Source organism: Pelodiscus sinensis, chromosome 29 (assembly GCF_049634645.1).
Source record: "Pelodiscus sinensis isolate JC-2024 chromosome 29, ASM4963464v1, whole genome shotgun sequence".
Lineage (NCBI taxonomy): Eukaryota > Metazoa > Chordata > Testudines > Trionychidae > Pelodiscus > Pelodiscus sinensis.
Window position 1 is genome coordinate 5494260 of NC_134739.1, and position 19752 is coordinate 5514011.

Consider the following 19752-nt stretch of genomic DNA (forward strand, 5'->3'; position numbering starts at 1 on the left):
CTAGATAAATTCATGGAGGATTTAGCCAGGATGGGTAGATAAATAGGAGGATTGGGCCAAAAAAAATCTGATGAGATTCAACAAGAAATTCAGAGTTCTGCACTTAGGATGGAAAAATCCCAAGCACTCTTACAGGATGGAGACCGATTGGTTAAGCAGCAGTTTGTCAGGAAAGGATGTGAGGGATTACAGTGGATGAGAAGCTGGATACGAGTCAGTGTGGAAGGCTTAATGGCATATTGTGGTGCATTAGTAGGAACATTGAAAGCAGATCTAGAGAAGTGGTTATTCCCCTTTATTCCCAGCAGGTGAGGCCACATCTGAAGTATTGTGTCCAATTCTGGACATCCCATTACAAAAAGTGTATGGCTACATTGTTGCCCTCCCCTGGACTTTCTCCTAAAATGATTAAGGGGCTGGAACACATGACTGAGGTGAGGCTGAGGGATTTGAGCTTATTTAGTCTAAAGAAGGGAAGGGTGATGGGGGATTTGATAGAAGCCTTCAACTATCTGAAGGGAGTTTCCAAAGAGGATGGAGAGAAGCTGTTCTCAGTGGTGACAGATGACAGAAGAAGGTGCAGTGCTCTCAAGTTGTAGTGAGGGAGGTCTAAATTAGATTAGAAAATGTTACATTAGAAAAACCTATTTCACTAGAAGGCTGGGTAAAGTACTGGAATGGGTTATCTAGGGAAGTGGAGGCTCTGGATGGGATGATTTAGTTGGGATTGGTACTGCTTTATTGCAGGGGGTTGGACTTATAGACCTTAAGGTCAGAAGGGACCATTATGATCATCTAGTCTGACCCCCTGCACAGTGCAGGCCACAGAATCTCACCCATCCCTCCTAGAATAATCCTCTCACCTATATCTCAGATATTGAAGCCTTCAAATACTTTGAAGACCCCAAGATGCAGAGAATCCTCTAGCTGTGATCTGTACCCCATGCTACAGAGGAAGGCGAAAAACCTCCAGGGCCTCTGCCAATCTACCCTGGAGGAAAATTCCTTCCCGACCCCGACCTCCTGAGGTCTCTTCCAACCCTATGATTCTATGAATGATGTCCATTGCCTCTGTTTGTCAGAAGCTGAGAATATGTGATAGGGGAGGGATCACTTGATGATTACCTGTTCTGTTCATTCCCTCTGGGGCACCTGGCATTGACCACTGTCAGAAGACAGCAGACTGAGCTTTTGGTGTGACCCAATAGGAAGTCATGAATAGCTCACAACTTCCTTCCTTTCTTCTTATTAATAAAATTAGAAGACGTACCCAGCGTTGCCCGGATACTTCAGGGCAAGGGTCTGATGGTGTGGGGGATTGGGCGTAAGGAGGCTCTGTCTGATGTCAGCCAAGATGGCGGAGCCCCATCCCTGCTGTCTACTCTCTTGGTGTGGCTGCCTCCAGTTGCCCCTCTGCAGTATGGCTCTCCTCTGTGCTTGCTGCCCCAAGTGGCTACTCTCAGTATCAGGTGTCTCCTGTCTGTGCCCCTCCCTTTCCATGTTATGGAAAACCGTTCCACTCCTATATTCAAATGTCTAGTGTTAGACTGTAAAGAAAATACAGTAAAACTCCGATGGTCCGGCATCTGACGGTCCGGCACTCCTGATGGTCCGGCACCATCAGGAACCCGGAAGTGCTCCGGGCAGCCGGACCATTGGAGCTGCTCTGCCCCCAGCTTCTCCGGTTCAGCCGCTGCTAAAACTGACCAGCGCTGAATCCAGGAAGCAGGGGGCAGAACAGCTGGAGTGCTGCCGGGTAGGTCCAGTAGCGCTGCCCCTCGGGGCTGCGGGACCAACCCAGCAGCACCCCAGCTGTCCCGGATTCAGCCACTGCTGATACTGATCAGCGGCTGACTCCAGAAAGCCAGAGGCAGAGCTGCTCTGCCCCAGCTTCCTGGAATCAGCCGCTGGTCAGTTTCAGCAGCAGCTGACTTGGATACACCTGGGACAGAGCAGCTGGGGTGCTGCTGGGTTGGTCCCCGCAGCGCCGAGGTTTGGCGCTACCAGACCAACCCAGCAGCGCCCCAGCTGCTCTGTCCCAGGCGTCCCGATTCAGCCGCTGCTGAAACTGACCAGGGCTGACTCCAGAAAGCCCGGGGCAGAGCAGCTCTGCCTCTGGCTTTCTGGAGGCAGCCGCTGATCAGTATCAGCAGTGGCTGACTTGGGTCACCTGGGGTGCTGCTGGGTTGGTCCAGTAGCGCCGAGGAGCGGCGCTGTGGGACCAACCCGTCAGCACCGCAGTTCTCTGCCCCAGGCGTCCCCAAGAGCAGCTGGGGTGCTGACGGGTTGGTCTTGCGGCGCCAAGGTTCGGGGCTACCGGACCAACCCAGCAGCACCCCAGCTGCTCTGCTGCAGGCGTCCCCGATTCAGCCGCTGCTGAATCTGACCAGCAGCGGCTGAATCAGTCCGGCTCTGCCCCAGGAGTCCCCATCAGAAGGGAGGGCTATGAGGGGGTCTGGGGTAGCATCCCCCCACCCCACCCCAGACCCCTCATAGCCCCCCCTTCTGATAGTCTGGCATATCTGATAATCCGGCACCCCCTGGGTCCTAAAGGTGCCGGATTATCGGAAGTTTACTGTATTTGGAAAATTGAAGCCATTAAAAATGGCTAACAGCTATATTTGCAAAAGTTTTCATTGTTAAGTTTTCAACATCTTAAATGCAAATATTTTGTCACCACAATACTTTTGAGTGTTCTCCATTGCAATTAGTTTCCCCATGTTAAATTATGAATTTTATGTCCGGGGCATAATATGTATCAGTTGAAGGGCTATACTCTTGTATTTGCAATGGTGGTTGAAGACTGTCAAAGCCTGCAGGGGGTAGGGCATGGAAAGGAGGAAACCATGTCCACAGTATTATTCTCTGCCCTAATATGTATTTGGCTTCACAACATGGAAAAGGGTGGGGGACAGGGTAGAAGGGTTTAACTGTCAGAGACATTTTATTTCCCCCTCATTTGAAGCATACAAGATTTCCCCAGGTAAAGTAATGCAGATTTTGTCAACTGTCACTGCCCCTTCATATTATAGATGCTACTATTACTTATTACTGTAGAGATCCCCAAATGAGGACTCTGCATGAGCTGTGTGCAACCCGATAGTCATCTAATTCATGTTCCTTAATGCATGAAAAGGTATGCACAAGCTATATAATCTATTAGACCTAAAAAGCCACTTTGCAAGACAAACTAGATCAAAGAAAAAGTGTAATAATTAGGGGAGAAAACAGTTTTTATCCAGCAGTATGTGCTAAGGGGAGATTAACAAAAGTAGTCACCAACAAGTGGGTAAATATCCTTAAGATAGGAATTCCCGGGGCGGGAGGGGAGGGAAACTAATATGCTTCAAGGATAAAAGATAATTTTAACCCAGCTATCCATAAACCTACAGAGATCCTAGACCACAGATGTTGCTGGACAATGAAAGTCTTGACTATAGAGGTCCAACCTGTAGTATCTGAGACACAAAGAACACTAAATCTGACTCTGTGTTAGTATATTGTTTCCTTCTTGAGACTGTTAATTCTGACTGGTCAGAGGCTGTTGCCAACATAGATTTACCACGGCATTTATAGAAGTAGTTTTATGTAAGAGACCGTGAAATCTAAAACATGCCGGAAAGAGAATATCAGAAAATTAGAGGCAAATACTGATTTTTTTTTTAAAGATTTCTTTTATTTAATGGGGTTAGGTTTACTGCTAGTATAGATGTTTTAGATTGCAAGCATTGGTTTCTTATTCAGCATTACAGAAACAGCAATTGATTTACCTTCTTTTGTTTGTTTCCACTTTCCTCCTGTTGTTTGGATGATAGCCTGATGTTGCCTTATCTTTGCAATGTTACTGGATTTAACCAGCAGGGCCAAAAATTGATCTCTTGTGTCTCAAGTGCAGAGTGATCTATATACTATCCTCCAGAACATAAACCTTTGGACTGAGTATATTCTACAGATTTTCATTGATTCATTTTTATTCTGTTAATTGATGGGTGACTTTAAGTACAATTCCCTGAATGAAATCTGTAGTATTAGGTGACTTCCATCCTCTTCCTCCTTTGTTTATTTTATTTTATGGTGCCTCCAAAAATTATAAAGTGAACACACAAGTATATGTTGTTTCTTCTTTTCAGATTCTGAACTTTGTTTATTTTTCTCAGTTTTTTTAATTATTTATTTATTTTTTAGGTGGGGACGATTAATTGAAGAAAGGCCTCTGCTGACTTTTTTCCAGCTCCATCAGGTAATTCTGTACTGGCTGGTATGAATGGAAAATAGCATCAACACACTGATTATTCTCCTTCATTAGTATTGTTTTGTCAAATAGACTGTGTGCTTATGTATGTCAAGTATCAGAGGGGTAGCCGTGTTAGTCTGAATCTGCAAAAGCGACGAGGAGTCCTGTGGCACCTTATAGACTAACTGAAGTGTAGGAGCATAAGCTTTCGTGGGCAAAGACCCACTTCGTCAGATGCATGTAGTGGAAATTTCCAGAGGCAGGAATAAATATGCAGGCCAGGATCAGACTGTGAATGGCTTGCTAACTACAAAAGCAGCTTCTGCTCTCTTGGAATTCACACCTCCAGATCAGCTGCTAGAAGTGGGCCTCATCCTCCTTGATTGGATCCACCTGGTCATCTCCAGCCTGATCCTGGCCTGCATATTTATTCCTGCCTCTGGAAATTTCCACTACATGCATCTGACGAAGTGGGTCTTTGCCCACGAAAGCTTATGCTTATGTATAATCACTTCTACTTGCTGGAGCTTGAAAAGATGTTCACAGAAGGTCTTGTCCAGGCAGCATATGTGCCTTGCATCTTTTTAGGGCCCCTCCCAAGGTTATGTCGGCGCTGCATGGCCGTGATCCCTCTCAGTTCCTTTTTACTGTGCATGGCCTGAGTTGGAACTCTCCATATGGTTCTTTTGACGATTCCACCCCCATACTTTATGAAAATGGCTTATGAATATAAGTATGCATAACTCACAGATGGTTTGGACAAAATACATTCTGTTACCTATCAATTTTAATGTTACAAATTGCTGGATCTGTATATCTTATTTGGGTACTTGTATCCTTCTTGTATGTAAAGTTAGAAATAGAATGTATGAGGTTTTTTTAAATAGTTTTAAATATGCAAATGTGAGCCATTAATGGGGCACCCGGAAGCCTTAATGGGGTGCCCGGAAACCTTAATGACTGGATGATGAACTTAATGACTTGAGAACAACATTGTGTATCCTTTAAGTCTAAGCAGTGATTAGTACTCGGAAGACTTGTGACCTTACCATCTGGTAGAGGGGATACCAGTTTGACCAGGTAATTTTCCATGGAAGGTAGGGATAGAGAACAAAAGATTCCCGTCCAGGGTGGAATCTATATTATCAGTGGGAAGCTATCTGTCCTTTTGTCTTTGGCTGGTCTGGGAAAGGGCCTGGGTAAGAGCCTTTAAAGGTACAGGCAGGAGGGCAAGGGCTTGTGGCACCCTGCCAGTCCCATGCCACACACCAGCAGCCTTCACTGCTCTTGCCTGCTGCCATGACAGACCCCAGTGCTCCCTCTGAGCCCCCCCACAGCTGCAAGCAAGCCTGCAGCCACTTCTGAAGCGCCTGGTTGGGCAGAAGAGGAAGGTCCCAGTCTGAGGTAAGAAGTTGAATCTCCAGGATCTCTGCACAAGGCACAGGAATGCCAATGTCTGTGGCCAAATGGCTGCCAGCCTAGCCCAAAAGGGGCACTGCTGCACCCAGGGCCAGGTGTGGATGAAGGTGAAAACTCCGCCAGGCCTACCCCAAGGCCAGGGAACAAAGTTTCTGCTCAGGGGTGGCACCCTAAACCTGTTTTTACACTAAGTTTGATGGCATCCCGGAAGGGGGCCCAGCCCCCCCCTCCTCCCGTTTTGTGGACTCCACCTTGGCCACGCCCATCCTCAGCCTTGAGGAGGACGGGGCTGTGGAGGAGGAGGAACAGGAGGCCCACGTTGACACCATGCATGCCATCCAGGAGCTCATCCTCCGCCTGGAAATGTCCCCTCCCCACTCTTCCCCCTGGGATGTCTCCCAGGGCTCTGACGAGGCCAAGGAAGGCATATCAGGTGAGTTCCATTACTTTTCCTATCTGCATGTGAGGGATGGGCTTTGAGGCGCTGTGCACTCCTCGCTCTGTCTTCTCGACCTGGGAATCACACGACAGCCTGTGCATGTGGCTGCACGTGTATTGCCATCCCAGAACAGACAGCCCCATGAGGCTGCCACATAGGAACCTGTTGCTCCTCACAAGGTTCCTGGACAGGCCTGCATAACTCCTGACTCAGTTTCCCACCATGAGCCACCACTAAGGAGGCTGGGGTCAGGGAAACACACAGCAGTGCTGCACACCATGCAAGCTCATGCCTGCACTTTTGGGGCAGCATCCACTCTCAGTGACGCATGGTGATGTGGAGGACACTGATCCCCTGCAGGGGAGCCTGCTGGGGGGAAGTGGAGGGACCCCAGTACCATCCTTCCTGGCAACCAGTGTCTGCCACTCAAACACACCTACCCCAACACCCATCCCCTTCTCCAGCAAGCAGGGATAGAAGGCTTCTCTCTGCAGGATGCCGCCACTGCCAGACCCAGGATGTGCGTGGCACAGAGGGAAGTCAAGCTGCCCTGTTCCCTCTCCTCCCTCCTGCAGTCTCATGCCTGCTTGTCTCCTGGATGTGGGGGTAGCAAGGGTCATCTGCAATGTCCTTGCCCCTGCAGGACAGTGTCTAGGCCACAAGTGGCTTTACTTGAAACACATTGCCATTGTTTGAACCAAGAACTTTGGTTTCAACTCAGACATTAGGGCTAGGCTTCATGCATACTGCTTCCTGGGCTGACTGCCTTTTGCATTTTTCTTCATAGCTAGACCAGTTGTGAGCATGGTCCACCACCTTCCGCTTTATCCTCTGTACCCCACGAGAGCCACAAGCACCGGTGACCCTGCGATGACCTGGAGTGGGAACATCTGGAGTGCCTCTGTTCCATGAACAGGAACTTTGAGGAGGTCTGCCAGGAGTGCTGTATTGACCGGGAGCTGGGGCACAACATTTGGCAACAACTGTCCTGGCATCAGGAAGTGATGTGCACAGCGTACATCAGCGCTGTCGAGCACATGGTCGCTGCCATGGAGTTCCTCCAGTAACCATCCCTTCCCTTGCGTCCCCGGTTTCTCCTCCTAGCATCCCCCAGGGATGCCAAGGCCCTGCACATGAGGCAGTGGAATCACGTGAGGCAGGTGCCATTCCTAGCCCCATCACTTTCCCCTCCCAGGTTCATTCACCAGTTCCTCCCCTGTTATATGTTCCCCAAATAAATGGAAAAGAGTTCATTGTTTGAAACAAAAAGTCTTTTTTATTTGGTCTTTGGGGTGGAGTGGGAAGGGAGGGGTGTGGGAGGAAAGGCACAAAGGGGAAGTGCCGAGGCCCCTTGAGGAAAGGCCCAAAGAAGAGTGTCACAGTGGGCCTTGTATGAAAGTCTCCTTCAAGGCCTCCTGGATGCGCACAACCCACTCATGGGCTTGCTGGATGGGAGCAGTATGTGGCTGCTCCAAAGCCCTTGCGAGCTGCTGAGCTTCTGCCCCCCACCCTGGCAAAAAAGTCTCCCTCTTATTTTCACAGTGGTTGTGGAGCATGCAGCAGGCTGCCACCATCTGGGGGATGTTCTGGTCGCCAAGGTCCAGGCGGGTGAGGAGATGCCAGAACCTCCCTTAGAGGCAGCTGAAGGCGCCCTCTACTGTGATGCGCCAAGTGCTAAGCTTGGCATTGAATTGTTACTTAGTGGGGTCTAGGTGTCCTGGGTAGGGCTTCATTAGCCAAGGGAGCAAGGGGTAGGCTGCCTCACCCACGCTGCACATAGGCATGCCCATTTCCCTGATCCTGAGGGTGTGGTTGGGGAAAAAAGTGCTGGTGTGTATCCTCTGGAACAGGCTGGAGTTCCTAAAGATGCGGGTGTCATGCACCTTCCTCGACCATTCAATGTTAATGTTGGTAAAGTGGCCCCAGTGGTCCACAACAGCCTGCAAGACCATTGAAAAGTACCCCTTCCGATTGACATATTCGGAGACCCGGTGGTTGGGGGCCCGGATGGGGATGTGGGTGCTGTCAATGACCCCCTGCAGTTGGCGAAGCCCATAGTGGCAAAGCTAGTGACGATGCGGTCCATGTCACCCTGGATGATGACCCTGCGCAGCAGGATGGCATTCATGGCCCTCACCACCTGTAGAATGATAGTCATAGAATCACAGGGTTGCCAGAGCCCTCGGGAGTTCTCCGAGCTCAAGGCCTTCCTACTGCAGGACCAACCCCAAGTGTTCCATCTCCGGTAGGACTCTGTCAAGGCAGGACTGAAAAACCTCCAGGGAGGAAGATTCCACCTCCCCCCTTCCTTAGGGAAGCCATTGCAGTGCCTTTCCACCCTCCTGGGACAATAGCAAGAGAGTTATACCTGCATGAGCGCAGCCCCTGTGGTTGATCTCCCCATGTCAAACTGGTTCCCGGTGGAGTGTTATCTGACCAGCATAGTGAGCTTCCAAATAGAGATGGTAACACACTTTGGGGGGGGGGGGGGGGAGAGGAAGGCTGGCAGGTCACTCCTGGGTGTCCATTGGAGGGCAGAGGCAAGCCACTTGCACAATTCCAGGAAGGTGTCCTTCCACATTCGGAAGTTCTGGAGCCACTGCATGACGATCCAGTCGGCACTGGTTTCCTGGCACCAGAAGCGGTGTTGCATGGTAGGATGAAAGCAAATGTGGTGCATGAGAAGCATCCGGGCATGCGTGAAGGAGCAACCCATTCCAGGCTGATTGTTGTCCTTAAGCAGTAGCATGAGGGCAGCCTGCATAATCTGTGCCATAAGTTGCAGCAGCAGGTCTAAGAGCCGGTGAGTACTTTGGAGCAGGTCTGGCTCCATGCTGGAAGTGCTGTGGAGGTTGCAAGGGCAACCAGAGCACGTGCTGTTCTTCAAGGACTTAGCCAAAAGTGAAGACTGAGACACAGCTATAAAGGGGAGCCCCTTTAAGCAGAATCCTCAGATAGCTTCAGGCAGCAGCTACAGGAAGTGACTGCTATCCTGGCTGGAGTGGTTCTAGGGGGCCTTAAATGCAATTCAGGTGCCAATGAATGTGGAAATGCTATTTCTATATAGCTCTGCACTATTTCGATAGGGATTTCTAGCATGGACGCATTATTTCCGGACTTACTATTTTCAAATAACTTATTTTGAAATAACCTTATAGTGTAAATACAAAGGGAACCACTGGAGACGCAAGTCAGAGTAAAAGATCATCTTTTTACTTGAAGACTACTGAAATAAGAGCAAGCCCTTTAGGGTAAGAGACTGTTTGTAATAAGTTTCTAGTGGATTAGAACTAGCTATGTGTTTTCTTTTCATTTTAATTCTGTAATTTACTTTGCTCTGTCCATTTTCACTTGCAACAACTTAAATGCTGTTGTAGGTACTTAATAAAGTCACTTTTGTTAACAAGCCCGGTGTAAATAATTGTTACTTGAAAGGAGCAATCAGTGTGCATGTTTTCTTTCATTGATAAAGAAGATTGGAGGTGGGATTTCTGGGTGCTGTGCCTCAGAACTGCATTCTCCCAGAGTTGAAGTGGTTCAGTGCTGCATTGCTCTTCAGGAGGGGCAGTTACCCCAACTCAGTGCATTGTCTAGGGGAGACCAGAGAATCTGCCCCAGCAGGATAGGGTGGTGGGGACCCCAGAGAGCAAGGAGGCGAGTGCTAGTGGCATAATCATAACCCCAGCAAACTTCCCCAAGGAGTCATCTGTCCCAGTGGTGCAGTGAGCAGGGTAAATGTGCATAGCTGGGTGCTCTGGATGCTGGTAGTAATTTTAAGTGTGTTCTAAGCATGATATTTAAACAACAGACAAAATGGTTACTGGTTTGTTGTTTTCTGTTTGCTTATTTTGGGTAAGAGAAATAGGCAGGAAAAGCAGCAAAATGAGTGAGTGAGGTTCAGATGAAGCTGGAGCTTTACAGAGTTCAAGCAGCAGAGGAGGAGGCAGAACATAAAAGACAAATTATCTTAAAGGGTATGTCTACACTAGCCACCCTAGTTCGGACTAGGGTGGCTAATGTTGTCATTCGAACGTACAAATGAAGTTCCTGGGCGCCGCCATTTTTAAATGCCTGGTAGTTCGAACTACCTGCACGCGACACGGGCTAGGTAGTTCGAACTAAAACTCCTAATTCGAACTACCATTGCTCCTCATTGCATGGAACTAAATAGCTTGCATGAGGTGAAGATTCCTCTCTCAATATCTTCTGGAACAGACCACAGTGTCTGTTTTGGCATTGGCACACTGTTCACACAAAGTCTATTGTTACTACACTGGAGACTTTGGGCAGTCCTTGGGGTTCCAACTTCTTTTGAAGGAGAGGTTGATATTCCTTTCCTGATATGATCCGGTTGAACTCCCAAGAGGCCTGTCCTCCCCCTCAAAGAGGGTTTGGAACAATACCAAGATTCATGAGGTACCCAGGGTAGAGCTGGGCTGTTGTCCTGTGTCTTCTAATATTCAACCTAGACCTCCTCCACTGTAATTTGAGACTATTGCTCATGGTTCTGCCATCCATCACTACTGAGAACAGCCTCCCTTGAGGAAGTTGAAGGCTGCTATCAAATCCCCCCTCACTCTTCTCTTCTGCTGAGTAAATAAGTCCAAATCCCGAGGAGAGGCGTTGTGCATAGAGTAGAGCAGAATAATAAATGTATCATGTCTTGCTTACAACATTCCAGCTCATTCACCCCAGAATGATTGTGGTTCTTTCTTTGCAGCAGTCTTACACTGTTGACTCATTTAGCTTGTAATTTCACTATAACGTCTAGATCCCTTTCCACAATATTCCTTCCTAGGCAGTCATTTCCCATTTTTGCATGTGTAATGGATTGTTTCTTTCTATAAGTGAATGTAAGCCTGTATGTTGTTCAGCCAGCTCCTTCTTGCAGGGCTGGGGTGCTCAGCTGCAAAAGAAATCAAGGCATGCTTCCAGTCCCAAGGCTCTCCTGCAGGCTGCCACGCTAAGCAGAAGGCAGCCAAGTAGGTTAATGGGGAGTGCCCCCTGCACTGGTCCAGGACTGCTTCAGCTCTGAGCCCTTCCACCAGGCACCATTTAGAGAGGGTGGGGGGCTGAACTTCTCGCCCCCCGTCCCCCCGTTCCCTCTTGAGATTCTTACTTGCCTATCAGGGAGCAAGAGGAAAACACAGTGTTGCATGCATTCTTCTCCCCCTTGACTCCAAATAGGAGGGGGCTGAGGAGTGAGTGACTCATGCTGTGTGCTTTTCTCTCACTCCCTGACAGTGATGAGGGGGAACAGTAAGCAGCCTTCTGGTATGAACCTAGGTGGGGGGGCTCAGCCCTCATGTCCTTCCTAAAAGCGCACTTGCTCTCCTGTATCCCCTACACACATATACTCAAGTCCTAAGCTCTTCCTCAACTCTTTGACCTGAGCTGCTTCTTATACTTCCCAACCCTGACTCCTGTACTCCCCACACCTCCAGCCCCCGCTCTGAGTCCCCACATCCACAATCACATCTATACACACCACAAGCCCCTGTCCTAAGCCCCCGGCACTCCACCTCACATTTCAATTTCTTACACGAACATGGTATTGCAGTGCTGTCATCAAAGTGCAGAGGAGTTATCGGGTCCTGTTCCCCTATCTGCAGTCAGATGTGACTGACAGCTAGCAGGCAGGCAGAACAGGTTTATCAGGTGACAAAAGCATAGCTTTCAGCAAAGCTTTTGATATGGTCTTCCACAATATTCTTGCCAGCAAGTTAAGGAAATATGGACTGTAAGGTGGATAGAAAGCTGGCTAGATTGTCGGGCCCCATGGGTAGTGGTCAATGGCTCGATGTCTGGTTGGCGGTCGGTTTCAAGTGGAGTGCCCCAAGGATCGGTTCTAAAGCCAGTTTTATTCAGCATCTTCATTAATGACCTGGATGAGGGGATGCATTGTGCCCTCAGCAAGTTTGCGGATGACACTAAGGCAGGGGTCTCCAAACTTTTCAGCCCGAGGGCCGCATTAACTATCAAACAGCAGTTCGGGGGCCGACTACACACTTGAGGTCCAAATAAAAAACAATCAAAACATGGATGTTGTTTTTAATTATGTATTTAATATTATTTTATTCAGTTATTATTTAATAACACATTCATACACTACACATGAACACCTGTATTAGTGTGAATGGTGAAATTGTTTCCTGGATGCCAAAATAGCAGACATTTCTGGCTTTAGATTTGTTGTCCCTAACATCAACAGTGACCTGAGATTATCATCGGACAAGTTTGTTCTCAAATTGTTCTTCACATATTTCATTCTTGAAAATGTTTGTTCACACAGGTATGTTGTTCCAAAGATTGAAAGGTACCTTGATGCAAAAGTTTTGACATTAGGAAAGTCTTCCTTGGGCAAAAACTGGTAAAAACCCACCAGTCCTATTTTGAACTTGTCCTTAAGGAGGTCATTTGCTTGCAACTCAATGACTTCCAGCTGCAGTTCATCTGGGCAACTGGCCACATCTGCTTCAAATGGGTTTTGAAACAATCTCACTTCTTCTGCCTTTGAATCCAAAAAGGTCTCCACGGGCCGGATGAGAGGGCCTCGCGGGCCGCATCCGGCCCCCGGGCCGTAGTTTGGAGACCCCTGCACTAAGGTAAATGCATTGGAGGGCAGGGATAGGGACCAGAGTGACCTAGACAGATTAGAGGATTGGGCCAAAAGAAATCTGATGCGGTTTAACAAGGACTAGTGCGGAGTCCTGCACTTGAGATGGAAAAATGCAAAGCATTGTTACAGGCTGGGGACCGAATGGCTAAGTAGCAGTTCAGCAGAAAAGGACCTGGGGATTACAGTGGATAAGAATCTGGACACGACTCAACAGTGTGCCCTTGTAGCCCAGAAGGCTAATGGCATATTAGGGTGCATTGGGGGAGCATTGCCGGCAGATCTAGAGAAATGATTATTCCCCTTTATTTGGCACATCTCTAATATTGTGTCCACTTCTGGACCCCCCACTATAGAAAGGATGTGGACGCATTGGAGAGGGTCCAGCGGAGGGCAATCAAAATGATTGGGGGGCTGGAGCACTTTACCTAAGAGGAGAGGCTGAGGGATTTGGGCTTATTTAGAGGCGGAATTTGATAGCAGCCTTCAGCTTCCTGAAGGGATATTCTAAAGAGGACGGGGAAAGGCTGTTCTCAGTGGTGACGGATGGCAGAACAAAGAGCAATGGTCTCAAGTTAAAGTGGGGAGGTCTAGATTGGATATTAGGAAAAACTATTTCACTAGGAGGGTGGAAGCACTGGAACGGGTTACCTCGGGAGGTGGTAGAATCTCCATCCCTAGAGGTTTTTAAGTCCCGGCTTGACAAAGCCATGGCTGGGTTGATTAATTTGGGATTGGTCCTGCCTTGGGCAGGTGGCTGGACTCGACTTTCTGAGGTCTCTGCCAGCCCTAGGATTCTATGACGAGAACAGAGCATAGAAAAATGTATTAGCACAGAGACCAGAAGCATTAGTACAATCCAACCTTGGAAGAGGAGGCCCAGAGCCAGAGCCCTGGCCTCCTCCCCCACCTGTTTGCAAGACGGCTGAGACTGATCCACCCCCAGCTTCTGGTCCCAACCCAGTTTCCTCATTGAACCTTTGTCTTGCTTTTTGGGGAAAAGGTGCCACCCCCTTCCAGGCTCAGATTATGAAGGGCAGTGGTCATTCTGTATATGTGGGAGGATATCACACTGAAATTTCCATCACCATCTAGGTATTAGTACAGTGCTCAAGGAAAGTGAGGCACACATACAGGATTGCTATAGGATAGTAGAGCTCTCACATGTAACATAACAATGTGAATAAAATCCCCACTTCATTGCAATTTCCCATTCTCAGCCTCCCTGCCCTGTATCCCATTCTTCTGGAGGGGACACAATCTGACAGTACCTGTAAGAAATTGAAGTTACTCCATTTTGGAAGAAACAGAGATGAAAGTAATTTACATTTGTCCTCATTGAATTTCATGTACCATTTCTCCAGTTTGTCCAGGTCATTTTGAATTTTCATCCTGTTCTCCAAAGCACTTGCAACCCCTCCCAACTTTGTATCATTTGCAAAATTTAAAGAGTATTCTGTATGTCATTATTTAAATTATTGAACAGAACTTGTCCCAGAACTGATCCCTTGAAAACTCTGCCAGCATGACTGTGAACCACTTACTGTATTAAAATCTTTACTAAAGTCTAAATATACCACACCCACTGCTTGCCCCCCATCCATAATGCTTGTTACCTTGTCAGAAAAAGCTTTCAGATTGGTTTGACATGATTGTTTTTGACAAATCTATGTTGACTGTTACTTATCACCTTCCAGATATTTGCAAACTGATTCCTTAATTAAGTAGTCTTTTATCTTTCCTGGTTCAGAAGTTAAGCTGACTGGTCTGTAATTCCCAGGTTTGCCCTTATTTTTGTTTTTATAGATGGGCACAAAAAGTGCCCTTTTCCAGTCTTCTGGAATCTTTCCCATGTTCCATGTCTTTTCAAAGATAATCGCTAATTGATCAGATACCTTTTTACTCAGCTCCTTGAGTATTCTAAGATGTATTTCATCAGGGCCCAGTGACTTGAAGACCTCTAACTTGTCTAAATAATTTTTTACTTGTTCTTTCCCTTTGTAAACTTCTGTACCTACTACATTTTCACTGGCATTCATTATGTTTAGTGCACGATCACTACCAATCTTCTTGGAAAAAATCAAAGCAAGTCATTAAGCATCTCTGCAATTTCCACATTATCTGTTATTGTTTCTCACTCCTCCCACGTGGGATCTAAACCTAGCCTCTTCAGGGACTCATGAGATCTCCCTTTAAACCTGCAGCTACCTGCTCTGTACTACACATGTAAATGAAGGAAGCATTCCTTGTTGCCATCATATCTGCTAGAAAGGTGAGTGGCCATTAGTGTATTTATTTCAGTCCTCCTTATACAATTTTCTTTAGGACAAGGTCACAGTGCAACTTCACCTAAATTCCTCCCAAAAGCGTGTCCAAATTTCACATCAACCAGCTGATGTGCCTCCCCACATTCTACCCCAACCCTCACAGAAGGCCGCAATACACACCCTTGCTAGACTCTTAGGGTACGTCTACACTGCATCGATAGTTCGGACTAGGTATGCAAAAGGAGACGACTGAAGTAGTTAATGAAGCGGGGATTTAAATATTCCGCGCTTCATTAACATGATCTCGCTGGGACGCTAGTTCGAATCACAGCTGATTCGAACCAGAAAGTGTGTGCTGGGACGCGTTAGTTTGGACTAAGGGCTTTAGTCCGAACTAACATGTTCCGCACGCACTTCCTGGTTCGAATCAGCTGTGATTCGAACTAGCGTGCCGGCGAGATCATGTTAATGAAGCGCGGAATATTTAAATCCCCGCTTCATTAACTACTTCAGTTGTCTCCTTTTGCATCCCTAGTCCGAACTAGGGATGCAGTGTAGACGTACCCTTAGTTTCCTCAATTGAATGATTGAACTGTGCTGGTCTATCCAAGCAGCGATTTCCAAATGGATATTGGGTAGAGTTCAATCATGCTACCAGACTCAGAACATTAGAATCCCATTCTGGGGTTAGGTCCCACTCTACTTGAGCTGTGTCAACAGATATGGCTATACAACATATCCATTCTGGACATTTGCAAAGCTGCCATGTGAGTGTCAGATCACACTTTTGCCAAACACCATGCCATCTCACAGGATGTCAGGATAGGTGCATAGTATACCTTTTTGTCCTTTCCCATACTAAGTTGCACATAACTCCAATCTTTCCCCCATTCATAGTGGGTACTACTCCACGTTCAGTTGGAGTGGAGCATCCACAAGGTTAGCACGCCAAGAAGAAAGAGCGTTACTCATCTTGTGCAGTAACAGTTCTTTGAGATGTGTGTCTCTGTGGGTGCTCCACTACTCATTCACCTCCCCCCTGCTTGGGAGCTCAAAACCAGTTAGCAGACTATTTCAGCAGATCTTTTCTGGACCACTCTTTGAGATTGGCCCAGACATAATAAACAATATCTTCTAATGGTGAGGATTTCTCTAAGTCACTGGTTCACCTCAAGGAGGAAGCAGAAGTGCCTGTAATTCTGTTTCTTTCTGAGCCACAGCCTGCATTTCATAGAATCATAGGACTGGAAGGGACCTCGAGAGGTCATCGAGTCCAGCCCCCCGTCCTCAAGGCAGGACCAAGCTCCGTCTACACCATCCCTGACAGATGTCTATCTAACCTGTTCTTAAATATCTCCAGAGGGAGATTCCACCACCTCCCTTGGCAATTTATTCCAATATTTGACCACCCTGACAGTTAGGAATTTTTTCCTAATGTCCAATCTAAACCTCCCCTGCTGCACTGTAAGCCCATTACTCCTTGTCCTGTCCTCAGAAACCAAGAGGAACAAATTTTCTCCTTCCTCCTTGTGACACCCTTTTAGATATTTGCAAACTGCTATCATGTCCCTCTTTAATCTTCTTTTTTCCAAACTAAACAAGCCCAGTTCATGAAGCCTGGCTTCATAGGTCATGTTCTCTAAACCTTTAATCATTCTTGTCGCTCTTCTCTGTACCCTTTCCAATTTCTCCACATCTTTCTTGAAATGTGGCGCCCAGAACTGGACACAGTACTCCAGCTGAGGCCTAACTAGTGCAGAGTAGAGCAGCAGAATGACTTCACGAGTTTTGCTTACAACACACCTGTTGATACAACCTAGAATCATATTTGCTTTTTTTGCAACAGCATCACACTGTTGACTCATATTCAACTTGTGGTCCACTATGACCCCTAGATCCCTTTCCGCCATGCTCCTTCCTAGACAGTCGCTTCCCATCTTGTATGTATGGAACTGATTGTTCCTTCCTAAGTGGAGCACTTTGCATTTCTCTTTATTAAACCTCATCCTGTTTACCTCTGACCATTTCTCTAACTTGTTAAGGTCATTTAGAATTATGTCCCTATCCTCCAAAGAAGTTGCAACCCCACCCAGTTTGGTATCATCTGCAAACTTAATAAGCGTACTCTCTATCCCAATATCTACATCATTGATGAAGATATTGAACAGTACGGGTCCCAAAACAGACCCTTGAGGAACTCCACTTGTTATCCCTTTCCAGCAGGATTTAGCACCCTTAACAACAACTCTCTGACTACGGTTATCCAGCCAATTATGCACCCACCTCATCGTGGCCCTATCTAAGTTATATTTGCCTAGTTTATCAACAAGAATATCATGCGAGACCGTATCAAATGCCTTACTAAAGTCTAGGTATATGACATCCACTGCTTCTCCCTTATCCACAAGGCTCGTTATCCTATCAAAGAAAGCTATGAGATTAGTTTGGCATGACTTGTTCTTCATAAACCCATGCTGGCTATTCCCTATCACTTTATTACCTTCCAAGTGTTTGCATATGATTTCCTTAATTACCTGCTCCATTATTTTCCCTGGGACAGACGTTAAACTGACCGGTCTGTAGTTTCCTGGGTTGTTCTTATTCTCCTTTTTATAGATGGGCACAATATTTGCCCTTTTCCAGTCTTCTGGAATCTCCCCTGTCTGCCATGATTTTTCAAAGATCATAGCTAAAGGCTCAGATACCTCCTCTATCAGCTCCTTGAGTATCCTGGGATGCATTTCATCAGGACCTGGTGACTTGCTGACATCTAACTTTCCTAAGTGATTTTTAACTTGTTCTTTGTGTATCCTATCTTCTAAACTTACCCTCTCTCTGCTTGTATTCACAACGTTAGGAACACCTCCAGACTTCTCGGTGAAGACCGAAACAAAGAAGTCATTGAGCATCTCTGCCATTTCCAAGTTTCCTGTTACTGCTTCTCCCTCCTCACTGAGCAGTCCCACTCATCCACAAGCTCCTTCCCAAGATTTGGAGCTGTTGGTACCAGCTGTTGGTACCAGCCTTACTGTCCTATCCCCAGCTACAATGCACATAACTCCAAAGTTCCCATGGTGCTGGAACTCTGTGGAGATTCCAATTATTCTGCTATTAGTTTGAGATCTCATAACTCAACTTCACAGATGGCTCCAGTATCCCTGTTTTGAGTGTCTTCACCTCACAGCTTTGAAGTGGCTCGTCCCGGCGCCGCAAACCGGAAAGTTCTTGCTAGCAGTAGCCCCCTCCGGAGGACCGCGCATGTGCAGAGCGTCCCGCGGTGTTCGCGCCTTTTCTGCGTCGCGCGGTCCGACTCGCCAGTTCCTCTTAACTGTCCACGGTCGCAGACGGATTTGGAACACGCTCCTCTCCTGAGGAGAAATCGCATTGTTATTTCTGTATTCTTTCCCAGTTAGCCCCTTCCTACATAGTGTTAGTCAGTTATTGTCTTAGATTAGTTAGTTAGTAGTTAATAGTTTAAAAAAAATTTTTTTCTTTTCCCGTTATAACCCCTGAGGGACACTCCGGCGAGCCCCTCAAGTTGGTCTTTCCCCGGAGACCTCCTCAGTAGACATGCCCGGCTCTCCGGGATTTAAGAAATATGCTTCGTGCGGTGAGGCCATGCCTGTCTCTGATGGCCACTCCCGTTGCATTCGCTGCCTAGGAGAAGGCCACATCCCCCAGAAATGTCACTGTGCCAAGCTGACTGCACAAGGCGCGACAGGGAAATGCGCCTGAAAATGCTGCTTTTCAATAAGGCTCTCCAGGACCCTGTCTGCAACAGAACGAGAGGCTCCGGGCGCGCATAAGTCCAAGGACGGAAGAGGCTCCGCTCCGTCCAAGAGTCTAAGTGCAGCAGACGCACGAGGCTCGTCGGGCCACCCTCCCACACAGGGAGCGGACAAGTTATCGAAAGCCCGCAGCACATTAGCGCCGAGCCCCGCACTCTCAGTGCTATCGGTCCCACCAGGCCGCCCGGAATCGGCACCATCATCGGTGGCACCAAGTCTCCGAGCGGCACCGCAGCCAGATACGGTGCGGTCCTCGGCACCGAGGCACTCGGCACCGTTGCCTCATGAACGCTAAGCCAGCACTGGGAGTCGACCCGGCACCGAAGCCTAAGCAGGCACCGAAGACTCCTAAGGCACCGGATACGGCACTGAGAAAACACTCAGTACCTAGGTCATCCCATTCAAGACCTAGTGATTCAGCTACCCCACACACACAGGGCACGTCTGCACCAGCCCGCACCGACCAACCATTGTGCGCGGCTGAGCCGGCTCCGTCTGTTGTTTCGGCACCGGCCCCTACGGCCCTACAACCCCACGTCTCTGGGATTGATACAGCTCCACCATCCCCATCTTCTGCACCTCCGTCACCACACCTTCCGGGAGAAGTCTCTGACGTTGCCTCAGTTGCCTCCATTCCGGGTAGCCCAGTCCCCCAGGCTCTACCATCCACGGCGGTGCCGACTAAGGCGCAAAGGAAGACCCACCATTCTTGCACACCTTCTCCAGGTTCCGATAGGGCGACTTTCTCCCCTGGACCATCGCTCTCACCCCCTCAAAGATGGCGGGATCACCATTACGATTATTCCCCTACGCATCGCTATTACAGATCCCCAAGGCGATCCATTACACCGCCTCGCTATCACCGCACATACTACTCGAGATCTCCATATCATTACTCATACCGCTCACGATCCCCGCGATCTCCTCCTCGCTCCCGTTACTATCGCCACAGGAGCGTCGCTTCTTACTCTCCGCAATATTCACACCGT

General features: G+C 47.9%; 1 protein-coding gene across 12 annotated transcripts in view; it reads left to right on the forward strand.

Annotated features, from left to right (window-relative positions):
• The window catches only part of TANC2 (tetratricopeptide repeat, ankyrin repeat and coiled-coil containing 2), a 711362-nt gene that overhangs the window by 28411 nt on the left and 663199 nt on the right, over positions 1–19752 (forward strand). For all 12 annotated transcript variants that reach the window (XM_075911616.1, XM_006125755.4, XM_075911614.1 and 9 more), the window contains exon 2: positions 4186–4240. The gene's annotated coding sequence lies outside the window, so the exon portion shown is untranslated. The remainder of the gene's footprint in view (positions 1–4185; positions 4241–19752) is intronic.